The sequence below is a fragment of the Herpailurus yagouaroundi genome, unplaced genomic scaffold, assembly GCF_014898765.1.
Source record: "Herpailurus yagouaroundi ecotype Mexico unplaced genomic scaffold, PumYag 140, whole genome shotgun sequence".
NCBI classification, from domain to species: domain Eukaryota; kingdom Metazoa; phylum Chordata; class Mammalia; order Carnivora; family Felidae; genus Herpailurus; species Herpailurus yagouaroundi.
Genome location: NW_024412395.1, coordinates 57,186,923 through 57,200,734, shown reverse-complemented (window position 1 = coordinate 57,200,734; position 13,812 = coordinate 57,186,923). Strand labels below are relative to the sequence as shown.

At 43.9% G+C, this 13,812-nt stretch overlaps 1 long non-coding RNA gene across 1 annotated transcript in view; it reads right to left on the bottom strand.

Moving 5' to 3' along the window:
- LOC121030746 (uncharacterized) overlaps positions 1–13,440 on the bottom strand; it is a 93,895-nt gene extending 80,455 nt beyond the window's left edge. The window contains exons 1-2 of the long non-coding RNA XR_005790387.1: positions 13,249–13,440; positions 11,509–11,598 (exon numbers count right to left, since the gene is read on the bottom strand). This is a non-coding gene — a long non-coding RNA (uncharacterized LOC121030746). The remainder of the gene's footprint in view (positions 1–11,508; positions 11,599–13,248) is intronic.
- Between the last annotated feature and the right edge of the window lie 372 nt (positions 13,441–13,812).

Below are 13,812 nucleotides of genomic sequence, written 5' to 3'. Positions count from 1 at the left end.
AGTAAAACTAAATTTTAAATATATATGTGCTTTGTAAACTACAAAATACGATAGAAATATTAGTGGAAAATGAATTTTTTAAATGTATACTTATTCTCACAGAAGCAAAAATTTCCACTCAGCAAGAAGTATTTTTAGAAAGAGATCCTTAGTTTCCTTGTGTGACTCTTAAATTTAACATCCAACTTGCTGATTTTTAACATCATGAATTTTTATATTTTGCTAAGTCCCTGTTGTTTCATCTGCTATCAGGCAGTCAAATTCCCCACAGGAATAAAAGCATTAAATAAAATGCTATACACACTACAGTAAAAACTTCCATCCATTTCCCAACAGCTGTTGCTTTTTAGAGAAACCAAATATTTTTGGAAAGGGCCACAAACATTCTGGATTCAAACCATTTATTAGCTTTGGAAACATAACATGCAGTCATCTTGCCAGTCTTAATCTTGCAGTTCCATTAAACACACCACAACTGCATCATAAAACAGAAAAGGGAAGAATTTATAAACAAATAAAGCAGTTAATTGGGGCAATAAAATAGCAGTTCCCTCCCAAGTGTGGAATCGCTGTGTTTCAACCTACAGAACCCTGAAATCTGCTTGTCAGAAGTCTAGTCCCTAGCAGAGCCAAACACAGATCAAAGATTTCAGGATTGCTCCTGGGTCCACAACACTTACCTCTGCCGCCACGCCCTCAGTACCTCCTTCCCCTCACCTGGCATTGCTGCAAGTCTTTCCAAGAAGAAGACCAGCTCCCAGCACAGTACTCTCTTGATTGTTATTCCATAGCCAGGGTTCCAGTTGAAGAAGGAATTGCCGGGAGAGCCACAGCTATGGCTACGTCTTCAACACAACACTCAGGTGGGGAGATGGAGACATCTTCTCAGATGTGCTTCTGTTTCCTGGGCAGTGCGGTAACCTAATAGCACTATCTCTCCTGTGCACTGCCAAGATGAGAGCAAGCTTTGGAGCCACAGGAACTATGCTGCAATCCTACCATTGCCTCTTGCCTACTCTACGGCTATGAGCAAGAGCAAGATTTTTAATATGAGTTTCATTCATCTATTCATTCGACACATATTTATTGAGCAACCTACTACATACCTGATCTTTAAGATCTTTTAGCAGTTAAGTGGTGATGCTAAACCCCTACTTCAGAGACTTGTTGTGAGAATCAAATGAGAAAAAAATATATATGCATATACAGGTTGCAATAGTATGTGCTCACAAATATTCACTCCATTGGTTCAAGTAGCAGATTAGAATTATACTGTACGTGCAATTAAAATCATATCTTGCACAGTATTGCTTTCATTCAAGAAAGAGACAGAAAAGACTTAGGGTATCCACCCCCCTCCATAAATGGACTCTGGCTTCACTCACGTGAACTGCAGAATAGTCAGAGGGATTGCAGCTCCCGCTCCGAGGGGCCCTCTGTAGCAGTGGGATGGAGCAGAGCCAAGTGGTCCATGTGGGGAGTGCACTCATGACCTTTGCCTTGTTAACACCCAGGACCTGCACTCTCTCCCACCCCTTGAAATGTTTACAGTCTGTTTATGTAATCAGATGTGTGCACGCGCATGCACGCGCGCATGCACACCCACATACACACTATCTAACAGGAAATTATGTTTCTTCGTAGAGGTCTGGCTTTTGGTATGTTTTGTTTAAACTCTCTAGAGATAAACTGCCCTTTACCTTTGTTTAATATCCCCCATAATGCATAGACGAGAGCTGTACCCAAAAGATGTTCTACTAATGACTTATAATACTTATGAACAGTTACTTTCCTGGTTTAAAAAAGAATGAGATTAGTATATGGTACTCTTATAAACCATTTCCCACGTCCTAAATCAACTGAAGAGAAGGGAAATACCTGATGGTCAAAATCTGTGTGAAGCCTACATAAGTGCTTGCTACTGCTTGAAATCTTTCTTAGACACAGCAACTGCACATGGGCCTGCTTTAGAAAATGTCAACTAGGACACTATTGATTAGAGTTAGAACTCCTAAAAGGGAGGCAGGGAGGTGGGAAGGGAGAAAGGAAAAGGACTTAATCTCTTCACCAGGTTAGTATCTTAGATACTTATAATTCATGATTTCCAGGCTGTGCAGTCAACATGTTGAGTTAACTGGTTTCCAAATGTACTGGGATTGCTCAAACCTAAATGAACCTTTTATTTGTGAACTCATATGTGGCTAAAGAGATTGAACCCATGTGTCTCATTCATTTGCACATTGGCTGTAAAAATATCTTTAAGTTATACTCTGGAAAAGATCCGTAAACCTTAAGCCAGCACACCATCTCCTTCACCTCAAGACCTACTGAGAAACTGTGTGGGTGACAGTGCCTTCTTGTTTCTAAGCCTTGCCAGCTCCTGTCTCCTCTTACGTGTAAACAAAACTCAAGCGAACCGGGAGTCATTTGGAAGGCAGTTGGAGTGCTGTCCTTTCATCAGCTCACCTGGTGCTCTAGTAAAATATCCAAGAAGCCCACATCTGGTAGGTAATAAAATCCAGAGTGGAATGAAGATGCCTGGCTGCTAAAGTGCTCTAGCCACCAGATAAAGCCATTGCGACATGTTCTTCAACTGTTGCCCATGCCAGGATTTTAATGGGGCAAAGCTGAGAGCCCTCTTTCTATGTATTTTTCCTGCACTGGGCTCACTGGCTCTGCTGCTCCCATGCTGCCAAAGGTTTTCTCCACAGCACCATCAAAACCGGCTCACAACCCAAACAAGGAAAATGCGTCTTAACATGACAGAATCAAACACAATAACACTTATCTCATACTCCCATCTCCCCAGGGTGGTGGCACTGAAGGGCGGATCTCCTTTCTTCTCCACCTCTTCTGAGTCTCCCAAATAAGAATAAATGTTAGATCTCTTTGCAGGAAAAGACAGCTATGCCAACCGCAGAGGACATGTTCTGACTGTCAACAGTGATGGATGAGATTCTGTACATTTAATAAATATAAATGTCATAATCCAACCATCAAATTTAATAAACAAAAATACCACAAACCATCTTTCCTCTCTGCTCCATGTGCTCCTTTAAAGCTGATAACATTAGAACACATTTTGCCCAAGCTATAACCTCACCATCTGCCTGGCTCAACTTCTGAGGACTTGGTACGGGTTAGAAAGAAAAGCAAATGACTTCACACTGAGAAAAAAACGAGGGACGGGGGCCTAGATGGTTTTTTCACTCCTCCCTTTCCTTCTGACCTATTTGTTAACTATAGAACCAGATGTAACTATCGGAGTATAAGTTCAACCCTCAAGAATTATTAGGGAGGCAGATCATGGAGAACATTTTTTTGCATGAGTTACACGAACAAAACTCTAAAGGCTTCCCCAGCAAGCTGAGTTGTACATTTCAGGGCTTTGATTTGGAAATGCGGAGATGCAGTCAGATGCAGACTGACTCATTAAGGACGCACTTTCTTTTGATGGCAAATTAATAATAATCATAACCACAACAATAAACACATACAAAAAATTGTTTCACTCCTTGGCCAGATTCAAAGCTATAACTGGAAGGGGCTCTTTATGTTGAGTTTAGGAAACCTCAGTGGCTCAAAGAAATGGAAAGGGGGAACTAAGTCCAAAGAACCTTAGAAAATGTCTAATATGAAGAGAGAGAAAGATAGGCTAGATCTATTTTTTTTCTATTGCCCTTTTTTGAGAGCCTGCTATGTCCCAAGTACTTTATATACATTTTGACAATTTGATCTCATTGAATACTTTCAAGAACACACTCCAAAAGATATTACTAACCCTATGTTGTGGCTGACGCGTACAGAGGCTCTATAACACGTTCAAGTGTAGAGCACTAGAATATGAGAGAACTAGACTGACCGATTCCAGAACTGCTACTCCTTCCTCTCTGGGAACCTCAGTTTTCCTTTGGGGAGCTGCTCCTTCCCCATTCTGGTGTAGTTTGACCCCACCTCCCAGTTCCAGGATTCACATTTTTACCACATCTGGCTCCAAGCCCAAATTCATAACTACTATGCCATGGTGCTTGGGAAATAGATTCAGATGCTCCAGCAACACTGGTGGTTGGGGTCATTGTCAGCCGTAGAAAGGACACTTCTTTATACCTAAAAACCTCCAAGGTATTAAAGCTAAATCCAAAGAGACCGTGGGTTTTAGGATGTGTCCATTAGCAGTTGCTACTCTCATGCCATCAGAGATTTCCAGGAAGCATCCTGTGCAAATAATCTGCACAAGAGAAATCATTTGTCTGTTTCAGAGGGTGGTGTAATTTTCCTCTCTTTAGGAACCACCCCACACCCTGCAGTTCTCCCAGAGTACACTTCAAATCTCACACCATATATACCGCGCGTTTCTTAATGACGCCAGGGAAGCTAAGTGGCCATCTTGTCCCCCTTCTGGTTCCATGTGTTCAAAACTAGGCTTGGGTTGTCCAGGGGCTGGGTCATGTCTCGGTGACTAGCAAAGCAACATGTGCCCCAAGACAGAATTAACCTAGCAGGGAGGGGGAAGAGGAGAGGGGCGTTCTATCCACATTTATCCGTCTAGGCAGCCTCACCACTGGAAACTCTGAGCTCCTGGGCTCTTTAATATAGAAAACCCAGAAACCTGAAGCTCTGGGCAAGATAAGAGGCAAGAGGATGGAGCCTGAGCAGAGGACTTATTTTACTTGAGTTGAAGTCTCTCTACATTCCCTTGGTACATGGTAGGGGAAAATGCAATGGAAAAATCTCAAAGAGATTTTGCTACCAAATTACTACTAGGACTGATGTTGAAAAAAATGTTATTTGGAATTGGGTAGGATTTTGGAATTGAAAGGGTTTCTTTGTCTTCTTACTTTTGGTTATAAGGCAAGTCATTTTGCTAGTGTCACAAAAATGCAATAACTTCAGTGTAACAATTACCGTTTTTCCTCTTGACAGAACTCTCAGGCAACGGGAAGCTGCAGTGCTTGGAACAAATATTGTGGCTTACCAGAGATGACGATAGGGGTGGACAAAACTCTGCAAGAAACAGTCCCTGCCCTGAAAGCTAGGAATCTAATTTACACAAAGGCCATGGTCCGTGCTATACTTTGGAGACTTCTACAATTTTCATAGCATGATTTCATACTTTGAAAACTAATGTTTACTATCACAGATTTCTACTTTCCAGAATCTTCTATGAATAAAAAAAAAAAGTTGGGGGAGGAAGTGCAGGAACCAAATTTTCCACCCCTAGTGCCCTCCTCCCCAAAATACATACAAATGGTGGTAGCTGAGAGGTTGGAAAGTGGGGAGGGAAAAAGACAGAATGCCTCCCTTCTGCCCACATCTGTCCTTTCTTACTAGCCAATGCCTTTAAAAAGAAGTAAGAGATGCAAGGGATCCTGTGGTCTGCTCAAGGAAGGCTACCTCCCCTCAGGGCCATATTCATATTAGCATCTAAGTCAACAGCAGAGGAATCTGGCATCTGTTCTTAATTATCCTTTTTTAATTCAGAATACTAAACAGTGAGTTCAATACTCTGTCTTCTTAGTTGAACCTTAAAATACCCATGTTATTTAAACTGTCGTCCTTGAGCTCTGGAATCCAGAAAGGTTAAGTGTGCTCCCCAAAGATACATAGCAAGGGCTTAGAAATTAATCCTGGACATCTGATTTGTTTCTAACTATACATGAGTTAACAATGGCTGACTAATAGCAAACTTATTTTGAAAATGCTTGCTAGCTATTTTTCCATCACTAGAAATTACCTGGTAGTTTGCCTCATAAATATTGTATCATTATGATTCCTAATATCTCTGTCAGAGTTCTTAACTTTTATGATAATAGGCAACTTGGAAACACTTTGCCAGACATTAGGCCATAATGTACAAAATAAGTGACTTACAAATGGGCTGTAGCTATCTAAAGCATGTCTGGTAAACAAATAACTGATATTGGACAACAGTGAAAATCAAAGCTTAAGTGCTGTCTTTGTGAAATGAAATAAGGACTGCTTTCTGGTTCTTTGTCTCACTGTGGACTGCTATCCTTTTCATTATCCTTTTCATATCCTGCTTTCCTTTTCATTAAAAACAACTCCTGGAAAAATAAACCCAGGAAAAAAACTATGGGAGGCAAAAGTACAAATACAGCCATTCTCTAACAATACCTATTACACTATCTGCTGAGTAGCTCTGTTAGTGTAAACAGAATGTCCAATTCCCTAAATTTTAATATTTTTAATTTCCAAAAGCAAAGTACTCCCATAAAGAATTAAGGCCATTCGTTGAGGGTGAAGACCCAGAAATAAGTTACTCTCTGGGATACTGCCACCCAAGTTCCAACTAAGAACAGTTTTATACAGATGAAACCAGATTAAAATACATTTTAAGCACAACTTTGAAAAGAAGTAAAATTTTAGAGATTCAAATGTTGGAAAAATTGCAAGTAGAAGGATTAAAAAAGTTTTGCTTGGATGATGGTGAGGGATTAGGCTTTTTTTAATTTATTTATTTATTTTTAATCCTTTGCCCCCACTCTACCAAAGTTTGAAGAGAGCTTAGAGAAATAGGAAATGATTTCTGAAAATTGAAGGAGCCTAAATAAAAATTTTAAATGAGAAAATATCAACTCGAAGAGTGATATCAGCAGAGAGGAATGTAGACCATATGGTAATATAGAGTTGCTCCCAAGCTTCCTCAGAGCCAAAATAAAGAGGGAAACAGAGTCATTTATAAGATTCAGCATGTCAACAAGACAGAAACAAACCAAATGTACAGGAGAATCACATTTCCTGAACCAGACCTGGGAGCATTTTTCTTGTGGCATCTCATGAAGAGGATGCAGGCTGATGCCCAACAGCATCCCTGCAGCATAGGCAACCAGGGTTCCTTCAGGCAGGTTCATCCTTCACTGTTTGCTATGGCATCAGGCAAGGCCCGACCGAGCAAGCATGATTCTAAGACAGGCCAGGTACTGTGTTTCAGAATTACATAGCACGGTGAGCTTCAACCCTGGCTATGTATCAGAATCTCACCTGGGGAGCTTTGAAATATCTTAATCCCCAGACCACATCCTAGACCAATTTAATCAGAATCTCTGGGGATGGGTCCCAGGAGTTAGTAGTTTTTAACAACAGTTTCCTGGGCCACCTGGGTGGTTCAGTCGGTTAAGCGACTGATTTCGGCTCAGGTCATGATCTAGCAGTTTGTGAGTCAAGCCCCACGTCGGGGCTCTGTGCTGACTGCTCAGAGCCTGGAGCCTGCTTCAAATTCTGTGTCTCCCTCTCTCTGACCCTCCCCACTTATGCTCTCCCTGTCTCTCTCTCTCTCTCTCTCTCAAGAGTAAATACTTTATATTTTTTTAATTTTTTTTTTCAACTTTTATTTTTTTGGGGACAGAGAGAGACAGAGCATGAACGGGCGAGGGGCAGAGAGAGAGGGAGACACAGAATCGGAAACAGGCTCCAGGCTCTGAGCCATCAGCCCAGAGCCTGACGCGGGGCTCGAACTCACGGACCGCGAGATCGTGACCTGGCTGAAGTCGGACGCTTAACCGACTGCGCCACCCAGGCGCCCCAAGAGTAAATACTTTAAAAAATGTTCGTAATTAAAAACAGTTTTCCCAAGTGATTCCAGCATATAGCCAGGGTCATGGGGCCTTTATGATGGATGTTCTCCCTTCTTTCTCCCACTGCCACTTCCCCATTCCACTCCCCCACTGTGATGCCCAGGACAATACACAAGACTCACTGCAGCTTAGAGCTCTGATTTCTCTCCCACCTTTGTAAACAGTGGTTTTGACTGTAGCTATCTTCCTTGAAGGACCCCCTCCCAACTATCTGTGCCTTGACTATGACCTAACATCTGCTGTCAATCTTCACTGACATCATTTAATTCAAAAATGACACCAACTGTAATCTTTGGGTAGGCATGTGTCTTTGTAGTCACAGTCACACACAGATACAAAATTGTGATTTTTCTTTCTTTTTTAAAATAATGTAGGACAAGTCATGCATTTTGACAGGTACTGTAGAATGACTTACTCAGTACGCACTCCATCCCTTACGTCCTCCCTCGATTTCCTCTGCCCTCTACCAGAAGGGCTGGGAAATTAACATATCTACTCAGCTTCCCATATAACTAGGGTTCATGGATCTGGTCACAGATAGAGGCACGGTCCCCAGGAAAGACTCCTATTCCTAAATAAAAAGACAAAGCTTCATGAAGAGAAAGGTTTTGCTTGACTCCCTTCTTCCTGTCTGGAAGCAGCCAACTTTAAATTATATGGATGAAAGGAGCTCACTAAGCATGGGAAGTGAGGACATGGGAACAATAGCACCAGCCCTGGACTGCCTATCCTGAGACTTCTTATTACATAAGAAAAGTGAACCCGCGTTTGGTATTAAGCTACTGTAGTCAAGTTTCCGCTGCATACAATCACGTGAAATCCCAGGCAACACATGTATGGTACCATTGAACAAGGTGGACTAGAATAGTGTTTTTCAAAGAAGTTACAGTCCCATATTGAATCAACCTTAAATATATAGATGTAGACACGGAGATAGATGGTAGATAGATACAGATTTCATTTCAGTAGAAATGAAGGGTGTCACTAATCTACCCAATTTCTCCTCATCCTCTACAAGTTAACACAGTTGTGGCTTTTTCTCTGCTGCAAGAATTAACAAAGAACAGGGAGGTTTTTCTTGTCCAAGGTTCATAGAGAAGATGAGTTCAATTGTACAAGATGGATAGGGACCCCAAGAGTTGGAGGAGGTAGATGAGGCCCAATCCAGGGGACAGAAGGGTTCCCTCAAAGCAAGATGGGAGGCAGAGGATGTGACAAGTTCCTCAAGTGATTAAGACCTGTGTTCCCACAGGGAGACCACGTAGTGGACAGGTGGTAAAGACCATGACCTTGACAGTTAGCAGGGTGAACCATGTGTGGCCTGAGGTGGGTGAGGGAAAACTGTGAAGGCAGCTCTGTGGGTCACCCTATCCAGCACTGCTTGACAATGCTGGACAGCATCCCACTTAGTAGAAGCCTCATTGGAAAGATTAAGGCCACCATGAGCTAGGACTGTGGTGTTTCAAGGTTTCCTGGCACCACTTAAATTCTCAGATGCTTGTTAATTCATTAGAGGTAGAGGAAGCCATCCAAAATAACCGATACTGGACTCATTTTGATAAAAAGAGAACTTTAGAATTAATAAGGCTGGGGGGAAAAAAACCACAAAGAATTGTGAGAGCTGATGGTTCTTAGAGTTTCATGTTGGAGAATTCATTCTTCTCGCCCAGCCCATTGTTTAAAGAGCTGTTCATTCTACATTATAATCATTGGGAGCAACCCAGTCACTAAGGATTGTATTTATCAGAAGATAATTAAACCTTGGAGAAAAGGTTCATATTTGGTTTTGATCAAACTAGAGAAAAGGAGTGAGGAAGCCAGTTGCCCCTTCTGGTAAGGCTTTAGTATCATCAAACTGGGGGGTGGAAGGGACTCTTGAAGATCATCTGCTCCACTACACCTGTGATGCTAAAATCCTCTCCCCAGCACCCCAGCATTGCACCTCGAACTCTGACTTGAGCACACCTTCAGCATACAAGGCACTATGTGGGTACAGTGTCACAAACGGGATGTGAGGGCAGAGCCTCAAAATGAAAAAGTGAGAAATGAGTGCATAAACGTTTGTAACAACACTCAGTTTTCGTGGAAAGTGGGGTGATAAAACAGGGTAAAGTCTCAACAAGGGTCTACAACGCGGGTCTCCAGGGGGATGGGAGTCAATGAGAAACTGTTCAAAGGAGACTCAGGGAAAATTTTGGTAGAGTGAGAACAGACTCCACCAGTTGTACAACTTTGCTGTGAACCCAAGTGGCAGGGGAGGTCACAGAAAGGTGTTACTCAGGTGAGAAAAGGAAAAGGAACAAGATGTATACGTATATGTATATGTATATGTATATACGTATATGTACGTATATATATGTATATGTATATGTATATGTATGTGTATATGTATATGTATATGTATATGTATACATATATCTTTACAATTCAAATCCTACTTCCTACTCTGCTCTGTAATATTCATTTTCCCCAAGAAGATTACTGCATTTCATCTGGAGTTCTGAAGCCATTAAGAATGCACTCAAATTCTTCCACCACCTTTGTCCAGCAATAAACATCACTGAGCCCAGCAGCAGCCAGCTCTTCTAGCAGTATGTGAGGGACTATTGGGGGAATTTGAAAATTTTATGGTCTGAAAAGTGGGCCTTAGCACTTTAGCTTTTATTCTCTCAGAGAGCTTATAAATCCCTCTTCATTTAGCAGTTTTCATGAAAATGACAGCTTTTGTTAGTCAGGCTAAAGTGAGATTAGAAATAAAAATTTTAACCATTAATCCTCACTGATTAAAGTGAGACCAGAAATCAAATTGTTACCAACTGTGTGCTAATTTCAGCTTAATTCTTTGGCAAGAGGCTTTGGAAATTTTCAACTCGCCGTGCTAATTCACAATGCCTTACTACTGATGGCAGAAAGTCAAGGTCTCCTTTCCTCCTGGGTCCAGGGTGTGAACAATGACTATTTCAAAATCAGTCCAATAAAATATAAACATTAAATTCTTAGCTATGTTGTTTCTCAGCCATCACTTTCCACACCACTCTCTCCTCCTCCTCACCACCAACCTTCCCCCCACTCCACCAACAGCTATGAAAAAAATATCTCCCCAGAGACTAGAGAATCACAGCTGACTGGCTGGCCTTTCCGCATCAAACAGAATGCCTGCAGCATCAAAGCAGGTGTCACCCCCCACACAAGCCGTTTCTATTACACACAGTGCTGGGAGGGAAGGAAAATCTTCATGCCAATAAGCCACATCAATTCATCAATCAAAATGAATTCATGCGCTAATTAAACTAGCAAAAATTTAAAAAGGCATTTGTGTTACAGACATGAGAGTGGGGTGGGGAGGGAGATGGGAGTTAAAATTCCAGGGAAGTGAAAACTTGACAGACACGGTACCACATAGAAAAGGCAGTAAATACATGGCTGGAATTAACTGCAAGCCTTTCCTTAACTTAAAAATAATAAACAAACAAACAAACATTCACACATACCAGCAACGGGGGGGGGGGGGGGGCAAATATTTTCCTGGTTGGGCCAAAACTGACATTAGCAGGGGTGTCCTCTGTATTGTGCACATTGGGAAAACCTGTGAGCAAAGTAAAACTCTATCCCTCTTTCTTCATGTCCACTTGTCCCTTAATACTGAACATCCTTCCTACTCTTTTTGATGACTTGGCAGGGCTACAAAGTACAGTTACATGGTTAGTGCACTGCACAAAAGCCTAGAGCTGAGGGAAGAATGCAGCTGAAATCCAGTCCATGCTCTGACAGCAAAGTCACATGCTCTGGCATGGAGTTGCTGTCATTAGGAAGCAGTGCCTCTTTCCTCACACAAAGTGCCCTCTGCTTGTGCACCCAGAGGGCTGTGACCCCACAGAAGCCAGGGGAGGTCCTGGTCCTTGCTTTTATTTACCTCTTGTCTCCTGTTTCTCCTGTTTCTGTTTCCTCCCTCTGAAGCTTTGAACTGAACACTTCTTCAGCTGTTTCAGCATATCATAAATATCTGAACAAAGAAAAAAACCTCAATTATCCATCCAAGTGTTTCATCTATATGACACCAAGTACCCACGTATAGGGGAAACATCTTAATGCTTAGTATTGTGTAGACAAAACATCTGGTTGATCAACTTAGTTCATGTTTCTCTCAGATTCTTGAGTACCATAGAAATGCTCTCATACCCACTCACAGGCTGGATTCTCCATTGTAGAGTGCAAACTAGTTTTTCTAGGCTCAAAGAGTCCAATTCAGTATAGTGGAGGCCTGAGAGATAATAAAGGGACAAGGGGGCTGTTTTCCTCTTAACACTAAATAAGCAACATTTAGCCCACTTAGCGAAATATTACGGGAAGAGAACTTTTCATCTTTAGTCCAATTGTTCTGATGCTTCATTTGACAAGATTCTTTCACTGTCTCTTATCTGTGTTGCATTCGGAGGAGAAAAACTTTAATATTTGCTTCAAATATCTCAATTTTATAAAGGCTGTTTCTTTGAAAGCTTGCTCTTGAAAAACAGGAGTCCAGTGGCATGGGCGTCCTAAAGTTAGTACCGGGGCAAATAAATTGGCCCAATCTCAGCTATCTTTGCTCGAAATGACGGAGAAAAACGGTTCGAATATATCAGTCCTGTCATCTGAATCTAGCCTCCTGGTCAGGGCACTCTATAGCATCCCGGCCAGGTAAATGGCGAATGGCGAGGTGAATGGCGAATGTCATTCTCCTAGTTTCCCAAAAAAGAGAAGCAGTTGAGTGAAACGCCAGCCAGGCCCGTGGTCAGACAGTGAGTCAACAGCATAAGGGCGAACTTTCCAGATCTTCCCAGAATTGGCCCCAAGACTTGGTGCACAAGGGGTGAAAACTAAAACTCCTTTTCTTCTCCCCAAGGCAGACCGTGAAACTGTAAAGATGAGCTGGCATTTTGTTTTATTTTGTGTAATAAACTGTTCTTTTCACAGCAGTTGGCCCTGGGGGGGTTTCAAATAGCACTGCTTGGCTGCAGCTGTGGGTGTGGCCCGGCTCAGTCCAAAGGCAACTTGGAGACCACAGCTGTGTCAGGCCGAGCGGGATCTTAAACCTCCCATCTGGGCTGCACACTTTCAAGTTCACCACCCACCCCCCTCCCCAAAAACAAGTGGAGTCATTTTCACAAGCCAGAACCCCGCAGATGGGAGGTTCTGCTCTTCCTCCGCCCGTGGTTACTTGGGGGGTAGGGGGGGCACCTCCGATACCCCCAGAGACTGACCCCCACAGGCTGCTCGGGACAGTTTCTGAACCGTCCCCGGGGCCATCCCTTCGCTAGCCACGAGAACCCTCCGCAGGGGCGTTGGTAACAGCGGTCAGCATTTTCAAAGGGGTTACCGGGTGGGAGGGGTTTTCTGTTTGGTGTTTCGATTTTTTTTTTTTTTTTCCCATGACTCTTTCTCGGGCTCTCACAGCCCGCTCTGACAAGTGGCATGCGTGCCCCGATCCGGTAGATTCTGACACCCTTCCAGAAAAAAAAAAAAAAAAATTCTTCAAGGGTTTCCTTTGAGCCCCCGCTTCCAGCTCCAGCAAATAAATGACAAAGTGACCCCTCCGCCGGCAGCGCCCAAACGCAAGGACGGAAGCGCGAACTCTGAACCCCTTCCCATCCCCTAAGTGACGGGAATCACTCACTTCTTTGTCTCACTGAGGAAACTATGTGGGCTCGTGAATGGCTTCTTTTCTGACTGGATTACGAGTACGTCAGAACGGGCACCGTCTGGGAGGGCGGCGAGCGAAAACGCAGCGCCCGGCGCACGTCTGGGCGGCGGGGGTCGCCGCGGCGTCCTCGGAGCGGCAGAGAAAGCCCTGGAAGGCCGCGCCGGGCCGCGGGAGGAGCCGCCGCCAGGGGGAGCGCCACGAGCCCGCCGGCCTTTGTTCGCGCCGCGGCGCCGGGGGAGCGCGGGCGGCTGCCGGGAAGGGCGGGGGGACGCGCCCGGGCCCTCGGCGGTGGGAAGGACCCGCGTCTTTGGCAGTCCGAGTCGCGTTCGGGCTTTTTCGGCGGGCACTCTCGCTGTCTGGGGCTGGGCGCCTCCGTGTGCTCCCACACGCCCGGCCTTCGACGCGGTCCCGTCCCTCCTGGCCGGCGGCGTCCCCCTGCGCGCGTAGGGGATGGGGACGGGGACACACCGGGGGTGCAGACGGAGCGGGCGGGGGACGCCAAACAAAGCCTGGGGAGAGGGCGAGCGAGAGGGGGTT